The sequence below is a fragment of the Vidua macroura genome, chromosome Z (assembly GCF_024509145.1).
Source record: "Vidua macroura isolate BioBank_ID:100142 chromosome Z, ASM2450914v1, whole genome shotgun sequence".
NCBI classification, from domain to species: Eukaryota; Metazoa; Chordata; class Aves; order Passeriformes; family Viduidae; genus Vidua; species Vidua macroura.
Genome location: NC_071611.1, coordinates 41,613,099 through 41,633,181, shown reverse-complemented (window position 1 = coordinate 41,633,181; position 20,083 = coordinate 41,613,099). Strand labels below are relative to the sequence as shown.

The window sequence follows — 20,083 nt, the reverse complement described above, 5'->3', positions numbered from 1 at the left end:
GCTCCTGCAGCTTCCCCTGCACAGCACCCCTCCTCTCATCAGAATGCTCCAGTACTTCAGATCCCTTCTAGGGAAGCAGGGGGGAGATCCATAGCGCTCAGCATGTGTCAGCAGGGCCAACACCATGGCCACACTGTCACTAATGTCACAGCAACTGGGCAAGCTCCTGAACGAAACTCAGCAGCCACCAGCAGGAAAGACCCAGCAATTTAAATGCACATGCTTAAATCAGCCTACCACCACTGAAAAGATGGGCTTGTCTACAAACTCAGGGAGCCCCTGAGAGAGCAGCAACAAACCTGTAGGAGCTCCTGGACATGGTCAGCTCCCTGATATAGCCCCTGAGCACAGGGGAACCTGAGGGACTGCCCTACATCCAGTTAAGCAACTGGGGACTGATCAATTTAAGCCAGACTGACTGACTTCTGAGCTAGACTTTCCTGCCACACCCTTCTTTGTGACTAACAGAGAGGTAACATCCCATCTGCAACACCCCTCTCCAGCTGAGATGGGAGAAGGAGCAGATCAGAGACAGCCAAATTGTTCTTGATTCTGACATCTTTCCCAAACCAAGGGGAACTCTTGCAAGTACCTCATGTTTCCCCTTCACGTTTCCTTCATGTTCAGTCCAGGTGGCTGAAAAGAGTGGCAGAGTGTTCACCCAAAATACAGTGAGTAGACTCTGCTGTCTTCAAACAGCACATTCCAGGTCAGCAACCTGGGAACTACCAGCAGAGAGAAGCCCAGTTATCCACTTTTATATTTGTTGATGGCAAGCTTCTGCAGCACAGGTGATGCCAAAGGACAGGGTGAAAAGAGAGGATTTGGAGCAACAACAGATGAAGGAATTCAGGCCTTATCAAAGTCAATGCTAAGCAGCAACTAGTCCATGAAGTTGATGCTTCTGCTGAAACACTTCCTGGTTACTGGGACAGATACACAGAGAATGACCCCAATAACAGGCTGGTTACCAAGGTGAATGGATATTTGGGTTTCTGAGAGCTCCAAAACAAGCTCCCCCTTCTCATGTAGGTCTCTACTCCCACAGTCCTGCCCTTCTAGTGCTTAAAAAAGTAGAGAAGCCTCTAGGCTGCTAACTTAAATGGTGGCTGCAGAGACTCTCATGGGATACTCCCTGGAACCAGCTTTCATCTCCTAGGCAGAGCCCAAATAGTCCTTTGCTCCAAAAATCATATTTGAGATCACCTGATCCAACATAAAGATCAGAAGTGGAATTACTTTAAATAAAAGATCAGATGGGGGAGCATACCTGTGCCAGTGGATGGAGCTGAATGGCCAAATACCTGAGCAGCTGATACTTAAAACCTGAAAGTTTTAAGGACTAAACCACTAAGCCACATTTTTCTGTACATCTTGGGTGCATTGGCTGGATGGCTCATGCCATTCAAAGCTCAAGATGGAAACTACCTGTGTCCACTCTTCATCTTGCTGCAGGAAAGGAAACAGAGGTTTCTGCCATCCATCCCTTCCCTAGCTTCTTTTGCTGGACTCTCTGCTGCTGTGCCTCATGGGACATCCTGAGCAGACAACATTAAGAGGAAACAACTAGAACTGGGCTTTCCTGCTCAACTGTGCATGAAAATTCCAGGTCTAGCTCAGGTGGGTATGAAGCTTCCTCTTCTGTCAAGGCAAAATGTCCCTGTAGGCACCAGAGACTCTCCTCTTCTGCATTTTAGAAAGATCCTCCCTTACAGGCACTGCCTTTTACCCTCTGCTGCCTTCACCAGCCCTGAGCAGGCTGGAGAGGTGCACCCAAGTTCTGGGTACACCAGAGGTGCTGCTTATTCAGGTGTCATGTGTGAGGGCAGCTGTAAATGCAATAGGGGGAAGGAGGTGGAGCAAAACCAAACCACCCAAAAATCCCAGGGAAAAGGTACCCAGCCTTGTATTCACTCATTATTTACCCCAGGATACAGGTCCAGTTTTCACCAGGTCTTAAAGCTCTCCACTAAGTTGCTCTCACTGATTTTCACTATTTCTTTTCTCTCTGCTCCACTTCCAGCAGGGACCTCAAAGGCTGCTGCCTTCCAGCAAAAGGGTCTCCATGACCTTTGTAATTCAACATACTGGGAAAGGCTCAATCAATTCCCCTCAATTCCTAGGCCAGCACAGACCTTAAAAGCCCTCTTTGTTCCTGTTACAAACTCTATCCCCCAACCATGGCTTAACCCTTAGGGCACTGCCTCAAATGAAGAGAGTTTCACAGAAGCAAGGCGTTTTGCAGCATCCATGGGAAGCTGGACCTACCCTCCAGTTACAAAAGAGCTGTACTGAAAATCTGCTGGTGGCTCAAAGGAAACATCAGATACACACAGCAGGGTAGGAGGGATGTCTTTGGCCATGCTCATCATCATTACAAACTACTGTGCCTCACACTGCTGCAGCAACACAGGCAGGGTTTGGGCTTACACCTCATTATAGTCTCCCAGTTTTGCTCTGCCTGCCCTCCATTCAGCAGGTTTATTACAAAACATGCTCCATGCATGCAGATTTGGGGTTACACAGAGGAACAGGGATGAGGAAGGAAACAGCTGGGACTGGGCACCTCCATTGTCAGTCTTAAAAGAACTCCTCTGCTCCTGTCCCCTGGTAGAGCCATTGCTCCATGACCAGGAGCAAATCAGATCCAGCAAGGGATGCCAGGCTGTTACTACAGAGCCTGCACACTGATTCTTGCCTCATCTGAGATAAGCTCAGACGCACATCCAGACCAGCAGCCCAAAGTCACAAGCTGGGGAAGAAGTGCTACAGGACTGTGCATAATTATACACCCTGGACATGGGAATGAAGAGGACACAGAAGGCACAGCTAGGTCTCACTTTCTAGCACGATCCCTGGCACAGGAAAAGGCAGTATGGAGCAAGGGCTGCCAAAATTGACAGCTCTGCAGCTGGAACAGAGCTGCCCAACCACATTCTGAAACACCAGTTCCATAGCAGACAGAACCAGCTTGTACCACTGCACCCCAAATCACCACCCCGGCATACAGGATAGCATAGGGCCACCTTGCAGCACCCTAAAATGCCAATTCCTACCAGCTGCTGTAACTTCCCCTCTGACCCTTTTTGGTCCTGCTCCACCCCCTTCCTTCTCAGGCTTCAGGAAAACTGAGTCACAGCATGTGAACCCGGCCCTGAGGAAGGAGAGTGGGTGGGCAGCCCCCAGCCCCTGGCACAGTATGGGGAGTGGAGCAAGAGGGGTACCGAGATCTCTGAGAACGCCAGTGATGGGGAGGGATTAAAAGGTACCCACAAATTCTACACCAAGCAGTTTTTTGTGAATCTCCTCTCTTCCCACCTCTCTTAAAGCAGAAGGTGGCCCCAATCTGCTGCTGGCCATTTTGACTGAACCCAGCTCTCTGGGCTACACAAACCCAGAGGGGATCAGGACATGCAGTAATTTAGCATAGCCAAAAAAACAAAAACAAAAACAAAACAAACCCACCACAAAAACAAATTAAAGACCCAGATAGAGTGTTAAAAATCAGAAGAGTGCCGTAGGTCTCAAAAGGCTGTTAGGGGACTGGATGCTTCATTGAGAACAAGTCATGGCATTCTCTAAAAGATTCATGTGTTTGAGTAAAGACTTGATACTCTGGTCCAGTTTCCAGGTACTGACCTCAGGGTCTCTGTTTTTATCACACACCTACAGAAACCCTTTTGAGGACCTGCTAACCAGTAAAGCTTCCCGGGACCAGGTCTACAGCAGTGTACACCCACAGCAGAACCCTTTAAAATCCCTGCCTGGTGCAGTAACAAACCACCGCTCATCTACTTACCTAGAAGACAGATAAGTTAAAGATTTGTTAATTCAGGCTCTGGGTCAGACATCTCATGAATGTTATTAAAGTTATGGTTTCTTGAGTATGTTTCTCAAGATTGCAGTGAGGTCAAGAACCCAGCATTGCCCAGTTCAGCTGGGACAAAGAATGGGAACACCAAACTCAAGCTGCAAAAAATGCACAGCTATTACACACTGCTCATCTGTAAGTCTCCTGGCATCTTTTCTCAGGCTTCTGTCTTCTTGATTGCCTCACTCCACCTTCCTGGGGACTCTCTGAAAACTGACCCTTTCACCCCTCCCCAGGGAAGTGTGTTAAGGTGGTATTTGCTGTTATTGTCATGCAAAGCATAACATTATTGCAATACCCTTGCCCCAGCTCTATCTCCCAGGACAACATAATACTAGATGAAATTCATTATCCACTATCACTTTATGGTACTATCTTTTAATTTCTCTGTTAACACACATCAGAGACATATAGAGTTTCAGGCCAGCTCACTCCAAAGGAAATTCTCTCTTGCCTTACAGGGATTTGCAAAAACAATTCCTCTTCTTTTCAGTACCAAAAAAAAGCCCAAACCACCACCAAAAAGTAATTAAAAAACCCCAACCCACAAACCAAAAAACAAACAAACAAACAAAACTACACTCCAAAAATAGCACTTGAAGGTTTACTTAAGGACAGAATTTGCCTTTTCTCTCCAGACCACCACTACGGTCAGACCTTTCCCAAACTCTGGAGGGCAGCATTCTCACTGCTGCTCAAACAGCTTCATCATCGGCAATGTTTGGAGTCCTGTAGCGAGGAAGCTTTAAGGGTGAGATGCCTGTTCCTTCCCAAAAGTTCCCAGTACACGAATACAGGCATATCCTGGTAAACTGTTCCTCCTTGCTTCCAGCCTCTGCTACAGGGGTGGCCTCTGATAGCAGCCTTCCTCCGGAAACATCACTGCCTTTTGCTCAGTTACCCCAACACTGTCATATTGTAGAGAAACAGAATTAAACAGCTGAAATCTGTAATAAAGCATTCCTACTGAGCTGCCAGGGAAATTGCTGCACAGAAGAAAGAGAAGAGCTGTAAGTCTGTTTCCTCAACAAATCTAAGTCTTTGTTTACAGGAAAGAGGCACAGCAGCAAGAGGAGCACTTTCAGGGTGGCAGATTGATGCCACCAATTTTTCTGTTCTCTATCTCCAGAAATATCACATGGCCAGAACAGATCATTGCAAATACCTTAATATCCCAGACTGTCAGCCTAGGAAAGAGGCTGGCAGACCAGACCTAGATGAAAAGCCTGAGAATATTCTAGTTACTCAAAACCAGCTTATATTTTTAGCTTTTGCTGCTGTTAAGATGAATTGAAAGCAAAGCTCAGACTCTCTACTTGATGGCATAACTGCTTTATTTTGCTGGCAGCCACAGCAGAGGGGATCTTGAGAATTACACCCTTTGTCCACTGCTGACCCAGCTATGCCAATCTCATCAGCAATGCAAAGGCTGGTATAGAAAGGGCTGAGTCAGTGCTGGCCTGACAGCTCCAGCAGTGCTGACTGGCAATAAGCAAACCCTGGTACATGGCATCCAGGCATTTTCTCCCAGCCTGAGTGGAGCTAAGGGTTGGCTCTTGCAAGCCATTCTTCGCACATCTTCCAGACAATCTGTACAGAACAGCTGGACTCAGCTACCTTCTCACAATTTAGGGAATGCACGTAGAAACACCCATGGAGTTGAAGTTCCTGCTTGGTCTTACTGATCTATCACCTCTCTGCTGAAATCCCTACCACTCTTCCCACAGCAGCATCATTCAGGTTGGTCCTGATGTCCCACAGGGCACTGTCCAATTTTTCAGAGTGACACTGCTCAGGATGGTGTCCTCACCTCATTAAAAGTAGGCATGCATGTCCTGGACTTGCCTCAGGTAATGGCAGAAGCAAAGCAAAGCAGCACATAACCCATACAATACTCTCCCAGCTTCAACACCACGGCTCAACCAGGAGAAAATCTCTCTTGGCTGCCTCTCCCTAAATGTTTATTCCAGCACTGCCCATCTTACTCTCCCCAAATCAGCAGCAGAGTATATGACCCCACTACCTTTGGGCTTTTTTGGTCCTTTGTGCTTAAAACTGTGTCGTATGAACAGGTAAGACAGAAAAAGAGGGGGCAGCACTTCAATGATGACATGGTTGTAACTCATGGGTTCACAGTGCCCAAGAGATTAAGCCTTGGGCAGTGATCTTGGCATTCAAGGTGTTTAGAAATTATGAAAGAGAAAACATCCTCTGGCCTAGAAAATGGCAATTCCCACCCCAACACATGCATATGGCCCAGAGCCTCATCTGCTGAGCTCTGCATCACTCCATGATATTTCATAGCACATCTTGAGGCCTTGGTCGAGAGGAAAGATGAGAAACCACTGGCTGTGAAAGTGGGGTCAGAGGGAACTACAGTGAGGCTCAATGGACTTTTACCATGCTCTGCCACCACCTGCACCATAATATAATGTAACACCAACTCTCACACCAAGTGCTGAAGGTCACATATATGGAAAGCAGTGCTTGAGCTGCTGACCCAAAACTGCCTTCAGTGTCAGGTACCAGTGTCCCAGATTCCTCCATGGGAAGGAAGCTCCAGCCCCCAGTGCAGAGCAAGCTGGTCCCCTCTGAAAGCAGAAGGAACCTGTTGGAAGTGAGAGGGAGGAAGCAGACTGCTGTCCACCACGGGCAGCTTTCCCAAAGCCTACATGTTCCAGCTTCCACCTCCTTGTTTGCTCTCCCTTGGGAACATCAGATTTTGGAGTCCAGGGAACATTGTGCAAACAAGTCTAGACTCTTTGGGAGTTTTAAGATGACTGAAAATGCAGAACTGGACAGAAGTGGGCAGTCCATACAGATCTTACAGTAACCCTCCATCAGAGAAGGACACTAGGGCATACTGGAAAGGGTGAAATGGTTTTCAGGGCAATACATGAGGCCTTATACCCCAGAAAGGAGGGGTCACAGCTCAGGCACAGATTATGACATTTGTGAGTACAGAGCTATTTGGGTAGCTCACGGGCATCCTTTCCCATCCATTTTTGACTGAACACCTGGTCCCAGACAGACTCTGGTCACAGGCACCAGAGCAGCATGTGCCACCCCATGGCAAGCCCACACAACTAGCCTCCATACATCTCCAAGAGCATTGTTCACTTCTCACTCTGGGCTGGGCACAAAGCTGTGGGCAGGGTGTTGTAGCTCACTGCCAGCAGTGACCTTTGAGAGGTGTAATGAGAGAGGTTTACCTCTCACACAGCCATCCATGTTGACACGAGCAAGCTGTGCTTGCTGGCAGCAGGTCCTTTACCCTGGCTTACCTCCAGGCCTTTAGGCATATCATGGATGACAGGTCAGGTCTCAGTCACATTCCCATTATGGCCAGGCTGGAGATGGCTTCCTGGCCCATTTCCTCTGCTAGTGAGTGCATGATTTCCCCTTCACCAACAAGAGCCAGCTCTCTTACCAGTATCTGGTAAAGGGTCTACCCAAAGGCAGCCTCAAAAATGTTTAACTTCTCTGCCTGCCCCAGAAGACGGTCTCAGACCATATCAGAGGGGTCACAAGAGTGTCTGCTCTCCCTGAGTACAGATACCCTGGAGCAAGGTGAACTGGTTGTGCAAGGTGGATGGAACAGCACAGCACAGGGCCAGGCATCCTGGGAAGGTGTAGCCATGGTTGGAGCCACTTAACGTTGATTAACTGAGAATAAGCAAGGGCAGCAGAATGACTCGCTTTCTTCCATAGTACAGTGAGAGGGATCAAGAGACTGGTTTGTTCCTGGCTGGGCCTGCTCTGCAGCTCAGGGCTTCAAAACAAACAGTTCTGTAAATGGGAGCTGCCTGCCCACACCCTAGCAAGGAGAGAAAGAGGGGAGAAGATGGACAAAACACCCCTGACCACTCACCCTGAGGCTGCTGCCAGAGGAGAACAGCTCCAGATGCCAAATTGTCAGGCAGGAGTCCAGGGGTGCCAGGACCATGGCACAGCTGGGACTGGGCTGCACTGAGAGCTGTGGCACCTTCCACATTTGCCCGACTGCTTTTCTGCCTTGTCAGTGTTGCTGCCAATGGCAAGTTGCCATAGCAATACCCTCCAGCATGCTCCCTTATTTCCCCTGTCTCTGTTCCCCCTTGCTTGTCCTCTCCCTGCTGCCCCACATATGAAACACGCAAAAGCCTCAACATACTCCTTAAAGGCAGCACCTTCACCAAGGAAGGAAAGGGGGTAGAGGTGGAAGCCCATTCCCACAAGCCCTCATCCCTGCCCACCTCAGGGGCAAGGACCCTACTCTGGACCCAGGTGCATTGCACCTCACCTTGTCTATTCTCAAGGCAATGCACAGGAGAGCCACACTGACAGATTCAGGGAATAGAGGCCTTTTAAACTGTATCTCCTTTGTGCTGTGGCAGGCAGGGATGCTTCAACATCCTCACCTGTTCCATAGGGCCTGCTCCATAGGGGTGACCTGCAGCCCCTCTCCAGTCCAGTGCAACACATCTGCCTGCAGGTCAGAAAGCTCCAGGACCTCCTTCTACATTGCAGCAGCACCAGACATGATGGGAATGGGGGTCTCAGACTTTTCTAGCTGCATCCTGGCAGGCACCTCCTAAGCCTCTGCTCTCCAGTTCCAGACAATTTCCACTTCAGGCAGGCCTGTACTGCTGCACCAAACCTCACTGTGGCTTGAATCAGAGACAGGATCCTGCTTTATTTCTTGTCTTAAAAACTCTTCCCTACCATTGCTATGTGCCACTAAACAGTTACCTAGCTTGCGTGGAAATCAGAGCTCTTCTCCCTTTCACCTCTCTCACACAGGCACAAGACACAAGGGGAAGAGAAAGGACTCTAACCACACTCAGGAGTGATACCTGTCAATATCTTTCAACGTGTAAATTCAACAACTTTTCAACCTTCTAAAAGCTCTGCTTCTCTCTCTGTTCTACCCTTTCCCACAGCCAGTTACATCACTTGAGGGTTATAGCAGAAGCTAGCAAAGCCTCAGTCCTGATCCGGGATGAGTCATGGAGTTCTGGAGGCAGTGTAACTTCCTTCAGATACCATCAACCATGCCTTACACAGCTAAAAATAAAGATGGGCCAAAACTGCAGAGCCACATATTGCCTCAACACGAAACTCAGCAATGCTGAAAAATTACCTGAGCAGGCGGAAACCAAAAAGTGCATGGAAGCCAAAAGTCTTGGGTATACCAAAACGGAAGAGGGCAGGAGGCCCCGCCTTGTGCCACGCTGGAGGATGGTGGTAGCAAATGGCAAGTAGCCATCCAACCATACAGAGATGGCCAGCACCAGGATCTCACCTCACTCAGCTATGGGTTTTGAAGTATTTCCACACCTAGAGTTTTTGTGGAAGACTGTTTTCAGCAATGCATGCTCCCATCTGAGACAACAGGAATCAACTGCTGCCAACAAGAAGGATGCACAATTCTGGCAGGAAAAAAATGGGGAAGCTGCAGCCTGCTTCCCACCAGGCAACACATGGGCATCTGCAAAGCAAGGTCCAAGGGATGTTCAGAGCTAAAGATTACAAAAAGGAGTCACAGATACAGCTGATATGGGTTAGATGTTGAGGTAAGTGAGGAATTCAAAGTTCTTCCTAATCCCTGGGACACTGTGCCCAAGCAAAACCTTCACACATGAGGATATAGGATTCTCACACAGATCTTAGCAGGAAGCCGCAGGATTGCACACAAATAGGAGCTCAGAGGGATACCGACAATGTTCAGAAACCTAAAATAGCCTCAGCAGATGATCCTCTGCTCCATTCTTGGGAGCAGCAAGAACTGAATAAGGATCCAGCTGTCCCAACACTCCCATGAACAGGATCTTTGAATGCCTGACCTATTTGCAACAGAGATGGTAGGGCAAATAGGGAATTCCTTGCATAACTCCAGTGCCAATATCCGCAAGGAACCCAGAGCTCCAGTTCTGAAGGAGAAGGCAGCATTTTCTTGTGGTTTTCAGTGGAAAGACGATCCAGTGCTACAGCTGGTCAGCTGGTCAGACTCTGGGGCAAGGGCAGCCTACACACACCAAGAGAAGGCTGGAGTACGTTAGGTTGACTGCTTTCTGTTGAAGATAGAAACTCCACTTTGCCCAGTCGTTAGGTTTCCCAGCGCAGGGTTTCATCCCATTCCCAAGAGAGGCACTGCAATTCTGTCCATGGGTCTGCAAGGTATATCAGTTTCCAGACCACCACCAGCTGCAAGAAACGGAACCAAAATTGCTAATTCAGCCCAAATATAAACTCACTGATATCACCTGGGCAAGGTGGTATACGAACCAGAGAACAGCTTCATGCTGTGGCCAAGCAACAGGAAAAGCTGCTGCTTTACAGAAAAATGGGAGATTTGCTGTCCATGAAGACATTAAGCTAATTGGTTATCAAGGAAGGGTGGGAGAAAAGTGGATCCAGTACTATGCCAGAGGGGTGTGAGGCACTGGCACACATGACTCAGAGAAGCTGCGGATATCCCATTCCTGGCAGTGTTCAAGGACAGGCTAGATGGGGGCCTAAGCAACCTGGTCTAGTGTGTGGCTCCCCTGGGCCATGGCAGGAGGTTTGGAATGTGATCTTTACAGCTGCTTTCAAACCAAGCCTTTCTCTGATTCTGTGGTGTGCCCTGTGTTGAAATGGCCCTTGTTAAAAGGCAGGGGAGCCCTGAGAGGATGTTGTGAACTTAGTGGACTGGGAGCTACAAGCAGCTCCAGCAGAACTGAGAGCAAACCTTTTCTCTGGTCTTTGCCATGTCTCTCATCACTAAGAGAGATATAAAATCCCACCATGGAACAGGTATTAGTGAATGCCACAACCCAGCTGGATAAAGGGGCTGCTCTGCTCTCACTGCATTGTGTGAGAGCTAATCTTGCTAATCTTCAGCACAGGGCACTGGCATAAGCAAAGGACTTCTTTCCTTCCTTTCACCTTCACAGGTAAATCTATCTAACTTCAGCATCAGCCTGAAGGATGAGATGGCCTGAAGCCCAGTTTCCAGCTGCCTCTGGATTGGTCCCAGCTTCTCTGGCAGACACTTCACAGGAAGAGCTGCAGAGCCTGGGCAGCTATGCATCCTAAACTATGTCTTCCCCATATAATCTCTCCTGGTCAAATCGCACCTGAGCTGTAGGGTGAGAGAAGGGTTCATCTTGCCTTGCCATAGGCACAGTCCTGATGAGGGCTTCCCTTCACGGGAGAGCACACTGTGCTGGCAGAGCAAGCACTGCTGGATTCTAGGCAGGCACACAAGCATCCATGGACAAGGCAGAAAGCTCACAGCCATCTAAGGCTGCTCCAGGCTAGTTGCCTCAGAGCAGGTAATATTTCTTGCCAGTGGCAATACAAAAACTGCTGGTCCACCTGAAACACTTCCTCTGAGCCTCCCACTCCAAAGCCAAGCTACAAAATCCTGGAAAAATGCAGGAAAAACCCAAATGCTGCTAATAGAGAACACGATTACATCTGCCACAAGCTCTGGGTAAAGTCTCAGCTGGGTTCAGGTGAAGGACATCAGGGGCCTGCAGCTGGGAAATGCTCCCCATTCAATCCTGCTGTCATGCAGAAGGACAAGTGTGGCAAACAACACAGGCTGCAAATTCCCAAGATCACATCACCCTTGAGCTCCTGACAACTGTGTGCAGGGTTCAACATCTTAGCAGCACTGGTTCCACACATCCAGGTTCCCTTTGCCATGCTGACAGTCAAGTGGGATGCAGGAGCACCCAAAAAACCTTGGCTGTGGGAGAACTTCACCTGGGTGACATCTACTTTACAGAGCTATCCCTGTGAGCCAAGGGGAGAAGAGCACAGAGTTCCCTGTTTCTTCACAGAGTCATGATGAGGTAAGGGAAATCAGTGATGTTTGAATGTTGCTAAACTCAGTGTAGGGCTGAAGCAGACAGAGAAGGCAGCTCTCAGCTGTCAGCCCTTGCAGTGTGGCCTTGAGGTTGCTTGTTCTGTCAGTCTTGGGTCACCTGGAAAGACAAGTCCACATGCACAGGTTCATTTGGAACACTGGGTGGGCAGTAACTGCTCATCCAAGCCAAGTGAGTTAGTGGCCCATGCACAGAAGTGAGAAACCCCAAACACCCCAGCAGCTCAAAGATCCCACCACATCTTTTACCTGTGCTGAGGCTGCCCCTCCAGCTGCAGCCCTGACTCCCTCCTGGGTTCCAGCTACCCCCAGTTCCCTGCACGACTCCAGGTGGGTGCACAGTCGGTTCTCCAGAGAGAGCTGCTAAGGTCACATCCACGATATCCCTGCCCAGATTTCAGTGGGAAATAAAGGCCTTTCTGTACCTTTGGCTTTGTTCTTGTCCACCCACACAGCTGTAGGTTTCTCCACCACACAAGCTTTGCTGTACTCGAGTCGGTGCACTGGCACATGGTTTATCTGCAAGAACAGGCGCTGGCTGTGGTTCCCACAGGCCACCTGCTAAGCTACCCCATGGAGACACAGAGCCAGGGCAGGGAGGGACAAACTCCACTGCTGGAGAGACACCCCTCCCAACAACCCAAACAGACCAAGACAAATCCAACACCACAGCGTTTCCCAGGCTACAGGGAAGGGAGAAAATGACAATTGCTGAATAAAAATCTCCAAGAAGCCTGCCAACACCATCACAAAGATGTTGTTTAAGTCTCCTCCCCAGGCTCCCAGTGCTTTAATTGCAGACCATTGGAGATCACACTTTGTGGGGGCTAGGTCCTCGTGCATAGCAGGTCCTGAAAACCAGGACAGTATCAGCCTCCCCAGGATCAGGTATGACCTTCCCCTGGCCGCAGGCATGATGGGCAAAAGCTGCTGTGAGGCAGTCCCTGCTCCCCAGCTTGACCATCCACACAGGCTACCACCCTGCAGCACCACCACAGCACAGCCCAGCTGTGACCAGAGCTGCTGTGCTGGGGAGCAGAGCGTTGCAGGCAGACAGGCTGCCAGTGCCCCAGAAACACAGCCTTCACACCATGGTGCAGGGAGGCATGGCCTCACTACCCTACTGGGGCTTCAGCTCTTAAGACTGTCCTGAGGCCACCCAGAAAGTTTGTGCTTAATGACACCTGCAGTGGCATCCTAGGAGAAGTCCCACCCGGAAACAGTACCAGCTAGGCACAAAGGCTATCGGTTTGGAGAGCTTATAAGCAGAACAAGACCCAGTAAATGCAGCATGTGTAGATGTAAATATACATATATAAAAAACCCTCCACCAAGTCCCTCCTCTAGCACACTGTCTTTCAGAGAAGGCTCAAAAGGCACTAAGCCTGAGCAGTGACAAGAATTGCTTTGGACATGGCTGAAGTACTGCCACCCACATACTGCAGCAGCACAGGAAGCAATAGCAATGCATCTGACAGGGATGGGTTGAAAACACTACCCAGGAAGAATGCAATTACCCCAAATGGACTGAGACCAGGAGATCTGGATTACCACCTCAGCTCTTGCATAAAGGGCTTTGCATATTTGTTCACTTCCAACAACAAGAATCTCAGGGTTGACATCACCCCTGGCCCAGGACATGGATTTGTTACTAAAAACCACTTCCAGCTGAATCACTAACTTCCCATTTTGCAGCACACAGGACTCATTTGAAGGTTTCCCATCCAAGTATTGTTCTACCATCATGCTGCTTAGCTGGGGGGTTGTCCAGACCACAGGCAAGTATGAGTGCAAACCACTGGCCAGTCCTGAAAAAGCTCTCTGAAATGCAGAGCATGTGAGCCCAGCTGCTCTTCATTCAGGATTCACAACCAGCTGAAGATGCAGATGGAAACAGGGGGAAAACATGTTAATTGGCAGCTGGGCGTCCACAGGCCAAGCAAGGGAGACTGTGAAAGAGAGGGGCAAAGCCAAAGGGAGGATGAACAGAGACACTTCCCTGTCAAAGAAAAGAATTTTTAAATCAGGCCTCAAACTTTGTGAGACCAAGTTCTCTGGAGGTTATATTCACCTGGCTCACTTGATCACGAGCAAAAGCAAAATGAAATAACAGAGGAACTGAGCTGGTCAGAAAATAGGCTCCAGGGAGCAGAGGTGCCAGATCCTGCATACAGAAGGAAGGATCAGAAACCCAGTAACAAGGCATTACCAGGACACAGACACCACACAGTTCCCTGGAAGAAGGGGGTCCCTGGGAATTATGCGACATGGAGAGACATCAGGCAAAAGTCTCTCAGAGAAGACTCTCACAAAGTAACCTGCAACAATCTCACAAAGTAACCTGTAACTAACCATCTGCCAGCATACAAATATCTCCTTTCAGGATTTCTTCCATGCTGCCTTTCACATCTGTCCTGTTTCAAACCTGACTCATTAATTCCTCCAGCTACCAAAGCCTCTGATAATTTGATTACAGATCCATTGACAGCATACTGAGGACACCACTTTTCTAACCATATGGCTTCACTTTCTCCTTTCTCATTTGTGGTCACATACCTACCAATAACAGGTTTTCTTATTCTGCATCAGGAAGTGTCCTGGCCCCCAGGCACGGTGCATTTCCACACAGCACACAATGGTGTCAACCAGATCTAGCAGAGGAAAAACCTGGGCAGGCCCAGAGCAGTAAGAACATGTAAAGGATGTGGGAAGAGCCAAGAGTCTTTGACTTTGAAGACTCAGATCAATAACCATCCTCTTCAATCACCCTCAGACTCAAAGAGCAAAGCTTGGGTATCTCTGGCCTCTGGTACTCAGCACAGTCATGCAGAAATGTGCCAGGGCAAGCAGCCTGTAGCAGACAGCAAGGAGGAAGACCAGGGTCAAAGATGTGCTTCTCTGCTCTCATAAGTCCCTTGAACATAAGGAGGGAACTTCCTCCTCCTGCTCTGCATGCTCAGAGAGAAGAGAGCTGAGGGCAGAGATGTTGAGAAAGTTCAGCACCAGCCAAGGGAGGGGGGGAGGGGGCGTATAGGGGCTGCAGCCTTCATTCGATTTGGAGTGAAAGAGCAGCCCTACCAGTAAAATTTAAGTTATCTATAATTCCCTAAAGGCCACTTCTGGAGAGGGCAGACATGAAAAATAGAGCATGGAGAGCTGCTCTGCACAACTTGCTACAAAAGCAGAGAAGCAAGAGAGCTCCTCAGTAAGCTATGCCTCTGAGCAACAGAGTTCCCATAGTACAGAGTGACCCCACCAGCTTTCCTTCCTTCAGTGGGTAAGAAACCTCTCACATGGGGAACAGAAACAAGGCAGTCAGGTGGCACAGCTGAAACAGCCCCAGCATTGCTCCAACTGTGGCTGGACCTTGGTCCACAAGCCCAGCTCACCAAGGGCCACAGCTATACAGCTGTGGTGACAGCAGGTCTCTGCTGTCCTGACCACCCCAGACTCCATGGGAAGGTACATGTCCAGGCCCCACCAGAGTCAGCAGGAATCCAGTGTTATGGGAGCAGGTGCTGGAGGTCAGGCGAGGGCAAACGTTGACACCCTAGCAACAAACACTGTGGCAGCAGCGTCCCTCAGAACCAGCCCTGTCCGAACCCCTCAGCCCTGCCAACTCCCACCAGTGCCCTGCCCTAGTGCAGGGACTGCACGCTGGGACATGTAGAGTCCCCATCAGCACCCTGCCGCTCACTCACGCTGAGACCCGAACCATGGGAACTGCTGCTGTGAAACAAGGTGGTAACCAGGCTTTACAGGATGACTTCATTCTCCCGGTCCTCAACCTAAAGCCCAGCCCTGCCAAAAGTAACTCTAGCACTATCACATTGGGAGTTTTCTTCTATGTCAGCTGCCGGACCTTGTTCACCTACTTGTGCTACCAAGCTTGCCAAGACACTGCTTTGGGTCAGGGTTCAAGCCTGCTACTCTCTCCACAATTTCCCAACTTCCCCTCTTTGCTGAAGCCAACAGACACGATTCAGGGAGAGGGCAGGTCTGTAAGCAGGTCTCTTCTTGCCTGATGTTTTTAAAAAGGCAATGAGTGGAAATGACTTTTAAATTTTAAATTTAGAGCACAACATTCCTCTACCATACATTTTCCACAGCAGCTGCAAATTCCACACTCCTTTCAAAGAAAAATAATAAAAGGAGTGTGGAAACCCTGGAGGTGTGTGCCCCTTATACTGATGGATTATGTTCACGGGTGGGTTGTGAGCAAGCCCACCTTGCCAGCACCCACCATGCAGCCATTCCCTCTGACTTCCCTAACAGGCCACCTTTCCAAACATGACACCCACCTGGGCTGCCGAGCGCACGCCGCTTGCGTGGGTTCTGTATAAAACCCGCAAGACGCTCGAAAACCTCGCTAAGTCGGCAGCAGCTGATTTCGGGTGGGTGACTGCCCCCGACGGGCCCGTCCGCCCGCGGCTGGCTGTCACCAGAGGGCAGCGGATGCCGGGGTTCACATCCGCCCCGGCGCCCACCCCGCAGCCCCACACTGGGTCGTGGGAAGGGACCCCCGGGGCAGATGCCGCCCGAGGCGCGCCTCCCGCGCCCCCGGGGTACCCGGCCCCACCGCCGCAGGCCGTTCGGGGGACAACCCACCACGTCCCAGCTGGGCTGGAGCTAATGCCCGCGGGAGGAAGAAAAAGAGGAGGAGGAGGAGGAAGAGGCCCCACCGTGCAGGCAGAGCTGCAGACAGGCTGTCCCAGCCCATGTCACAGCGCAGAGGACGTGGCCCTGGTGGGCGAGACCGGGGCAGCGCAGCCTCCCTAAGCTGCCAGGGAATTGGGAGCCGGGATCGGCGACACCCCGCAGCAAAGCCTGCACCCCGTTTCGGTCCCTCCCGCCTCCCCCCACACCTGCCTCTGCCAGACACAGCCCTCCCTCACAGTTCTCCCAGGCACCCCCCCCCCCCCCAAAGTCGCTCTGCGGTCACACCGCCGCCTGCCCCCCCCACCCGCCTCGGCACCTCCTGCCACAGCCTCCGCCGCTGCCAGGCCTCTTGCCGCCCCAAGTGCCCCGGCTTACAGCTCCCCACCTCGGTCACAGTCCCCCAGACTCACAGACCCCCATCCCCGTCATGATCTCCCCAGCTCAGAGACCCCCATCTCGGTCAAGGCCCCTCCCCCCCCCCCCCCGCTCACAGTCGCCCATTCCGTTTACGGCCTCCCCCGTACTACCCGATCACGGCCCCTCCTGGTCGCGTCTCCCACAGCTCCCGCTCGCCCCTGCGGTCTGGGCCCCCGGTCCCAACGGCCCTCCCGAACCTTCTGGAACCGGAGGATGGCGGCAGAGATGGGGCACACGAACCCCCTCGCACACCGCACGGGGGTCCCGTCCCCGGTGGAGCCCAGTCGTGCCCCCCGGCCCTGCCCGTCGCGGCCCCGCCGGACCCACCAGCGCCCCCTCCGCCGCTGCCGCCGCGGCCCCGACTGTGCGCGGTTCCTGCGCTCCTTCCGGGTGTCGCCGGGGACACGTTCCCCGTGCCCGCCTCCCGCGCGCTGATTGGTGTTCTGGGCGGGGCAGGGCGCGGGGCGGGGCGAGCGCGGGGCCGCGCGGCCAATGGGCGGTGAAGCACCGTGCCGAGACCCCGCCTACGGCCCGCCCCCTCCACGTGCGGGAGTGTAATGACAGCGGGGAAGGGGCGGGCCCAGGCGGGATGGCTCCTCATTGGCCGGCGGAGGCGACGTGGGCGGGGCCTGGTTCGGCGCGGGGCGGGACTGCCGCCCCTGACCCTGTGGGCTGATGGGGGCCCCCCGGCCCGCGGCGGGGCTGGAACACGGCCCCACGGACACGGCGTGTCCCGCTCAAGGGCATGACATGTCCCACCCATGGCCGTGGCCCCACGAGAACAGTGGGTCCCACCTCACGGGTACTGCATGTCCCCGTGGGCACGGCGTGTCCCACCCCACGGGCAGGCGTCTCGTCCCTAACACATCCCACCCCCACCCCACAGGTGCCCCCGGCTCCACGGCGTGTCCCACCCGCGCACACACCCACGGGCACAGCATGTCCCAACCCCACAGCCACCCTTTGCCCAGCGCCACGCTTGCAATGTGTGCCAGCCCCAGAGATGGCCCCCTCCGTGGCCCCATGGGTATGGCCTCCCCCAGGTGAGACCCCCGCGGTGTCCCTTGTCTCATGAATGGGATCACCCTGGTGTCACTCTCCAGGTGGTGCCAGTGCCCCGCAGGCCGGGTCTGCCATCCACCCACACTGCCGGGCTGTGCCGGGCTGTGCCGGCGGTGCCGGCCTGTGCCACAACTCACCGTGGGCGCCGGACCCGAGGGGGCAGCTGCCCCCCGGGATATGGCTGCTCAAAGATACCGAAACACCCAGCAGCCGTGGGGCACTGCCACCCACCTGTGGGGATGCTGGCAGGATACACTGCCCCGAGGGGAAGCAGCCCACAGCTCACCAGCCTGACCACGGGCCATTCAGGTCAGGGAAGAGATGCCTTGACTTCATCACTTTTGGGTGAAGTTTGGTAAAGATCAGTCCCCCAGCTGACTCACCTTGCTCCTCAGAGAGCTGCAGCTGCAACACCATTCTAAAAATAGTGGGGACCAGTATCATCAAATTATAAACATAACCAAGATCTCCTCTTCTGACAGTGTTAGCACACAGTGAGCTGGAAGTGAACTGGCTGAGATGAGTTGAAGTGAACCACTGGCTGCTGAGCCCCAGCGCTCCCCTCGCCTTGCTGCTGATGCTGGGACATTATTTTTGGAGGTGCTGTCATGGATAAAGCTGTGCTGGTGCTATCTGGGAATAGCCATGAGCAGGACAGACGTTTCTCTGACAGCCGTGCCCTGCACGTGCCTCTCTGCAGGGAGAAATAGCAGCTCAGTGTCTTATGGACATCTATGTGACCATGGAGCAGCTGCCAACACAGGACCTCATCTTCTCCTGGGGCCTCAGATTGCTGCTCTAAGCAATTTCTTGCTAAATAACCCCTAGCTGTCCCCAGATTCAGACTGTGGGCCACTAAAAGGTATTTAATGTATGGAACATTCTAATTTTTGAGAGTAATGACAGGAACATGCGATCCTCCAGTGTTCCTGGTGACTTAGGAGCTGCTGATTCAAACTGTGTGTGTGCAGGTGCTGGTGCCAGGAAGAGCCCAGGAAGCTCAGTTCCCCCACATGCCTGCTTGTCCTTCACAGTGCAGATTTCCTACAGACTTCCAGGGCAAAATTCAGCTTTTCTGGGTTTTGACCGTGCATATCATCTCTGCTGAGCTGGCAAGAAGCTCTGGAGTCCAACCAGGAAAGCAGCAGAGGCCATGCAAACCAGGGATGGGCTGAAAAAGGCTCAGTCCCCATCACACAGCTGCTTACACAGGCTGTGTTCTCCAGTGTGAACTGGCTGAAATGAGTTCACAGTTAAGAAATGGTTAATGAACCTTTATTGGCCTGAACAGGGACTCAACTGGAACAACTTCAGTCAAAGCTGAACCCACTGTGGAGCTGAATCAAAAAAATTTGCTGGTTCAGCTCCTTGGTTGGGGGGAAATATGGGCTCCTTTGTCCTTGACAAGAATAATACATTTCTATTTATTGTGTGGGCAGTGAAGGATTAATAATATCCCAAGTTATTTACCTCCTGCTTCTGAGTGCTAAGGGTTTGTGAGTGATGTCCCTGCTGAGCACACTGTCCCTTAGCAACCTCCCTTGGTTTTTGAAACATGTTCTCGCTCCAGAAGCAGGATTAAGGGGCAGGACATAAAAGCCCCTTTTAGAAGTCTGATGGGGTGAGGCTGCTCCCATTGCTCTTCCCATGGGGCAGAACCTCAACCATCACCATTTGATGAGCACAGTAACACAAGCTGCGGTGGTTTGGAGAGCATCTGGAAAAACTTCCAGAGGCTTGGGAGGGTTGGGGATGGGGCAGACTTACTGCACAAGCTGTACTACTTCTTTGCAGAGGGGCCCACCCTAGGTCTTGCCAGGAGTAGGCTTCATCTATTCCTTACACACCCTGGGGGCTTGAAAAGGGCTTTACAAGTGTTGGTGAAGGTAAATGAGGGGTTTAAGCACATTAGGCATGGCTCTGCATCACAGCTGGCCACTTTCCAGAGACTCGCCTGCTGGGAGGGCCGGGAGAAGGCTGTTTCCCCAGGAAGATGAGGTGTCCCAAGCAGCACATGGTGGAATGACGTCCTTCTATCTTGAGCCTTCCTGCCTGCAGGGCTTCCCTTTGAAGGATGTCCTGGTGACGTGACTGAGTGGTGGTGCGTTCATCCCTGGGTTACCTCCTTCCTGGAGCTGCCAGCACTGCCCCAACCTGCCTGCAGCGGGCTGGGGCTGTTCAGCCTGTTTGCCAGGCTGGTTGCTCCCACTGGAAAGGCT

General features: G+C 51.8%; 1 protein-coding gene across 3 annotated transcripts in view; it reads right to left on the bottom strand.

Moving 5' to 3' along the window:
- The window catches only part of ATOSB (atos homolog B), a 38,801-nt gene extending 21,564 nt beyond the window's left edge, over positions 1-17,237 (bottom strand). For all 3 annotated transcript variants that reach the window (XM_054003639.1, XM_054003640.1, XM_054003638.1), the window contains exon 1: positions 17,130-17,237. The gene's annotated coding sequence lies outside the window, so the exon portion shown is untranslated. The remainder of the gene's footprint in view (positions 1-17,129) is intronic.
- Positions 17,238-20,083: the final 2,846 nt, after the last annotated feature.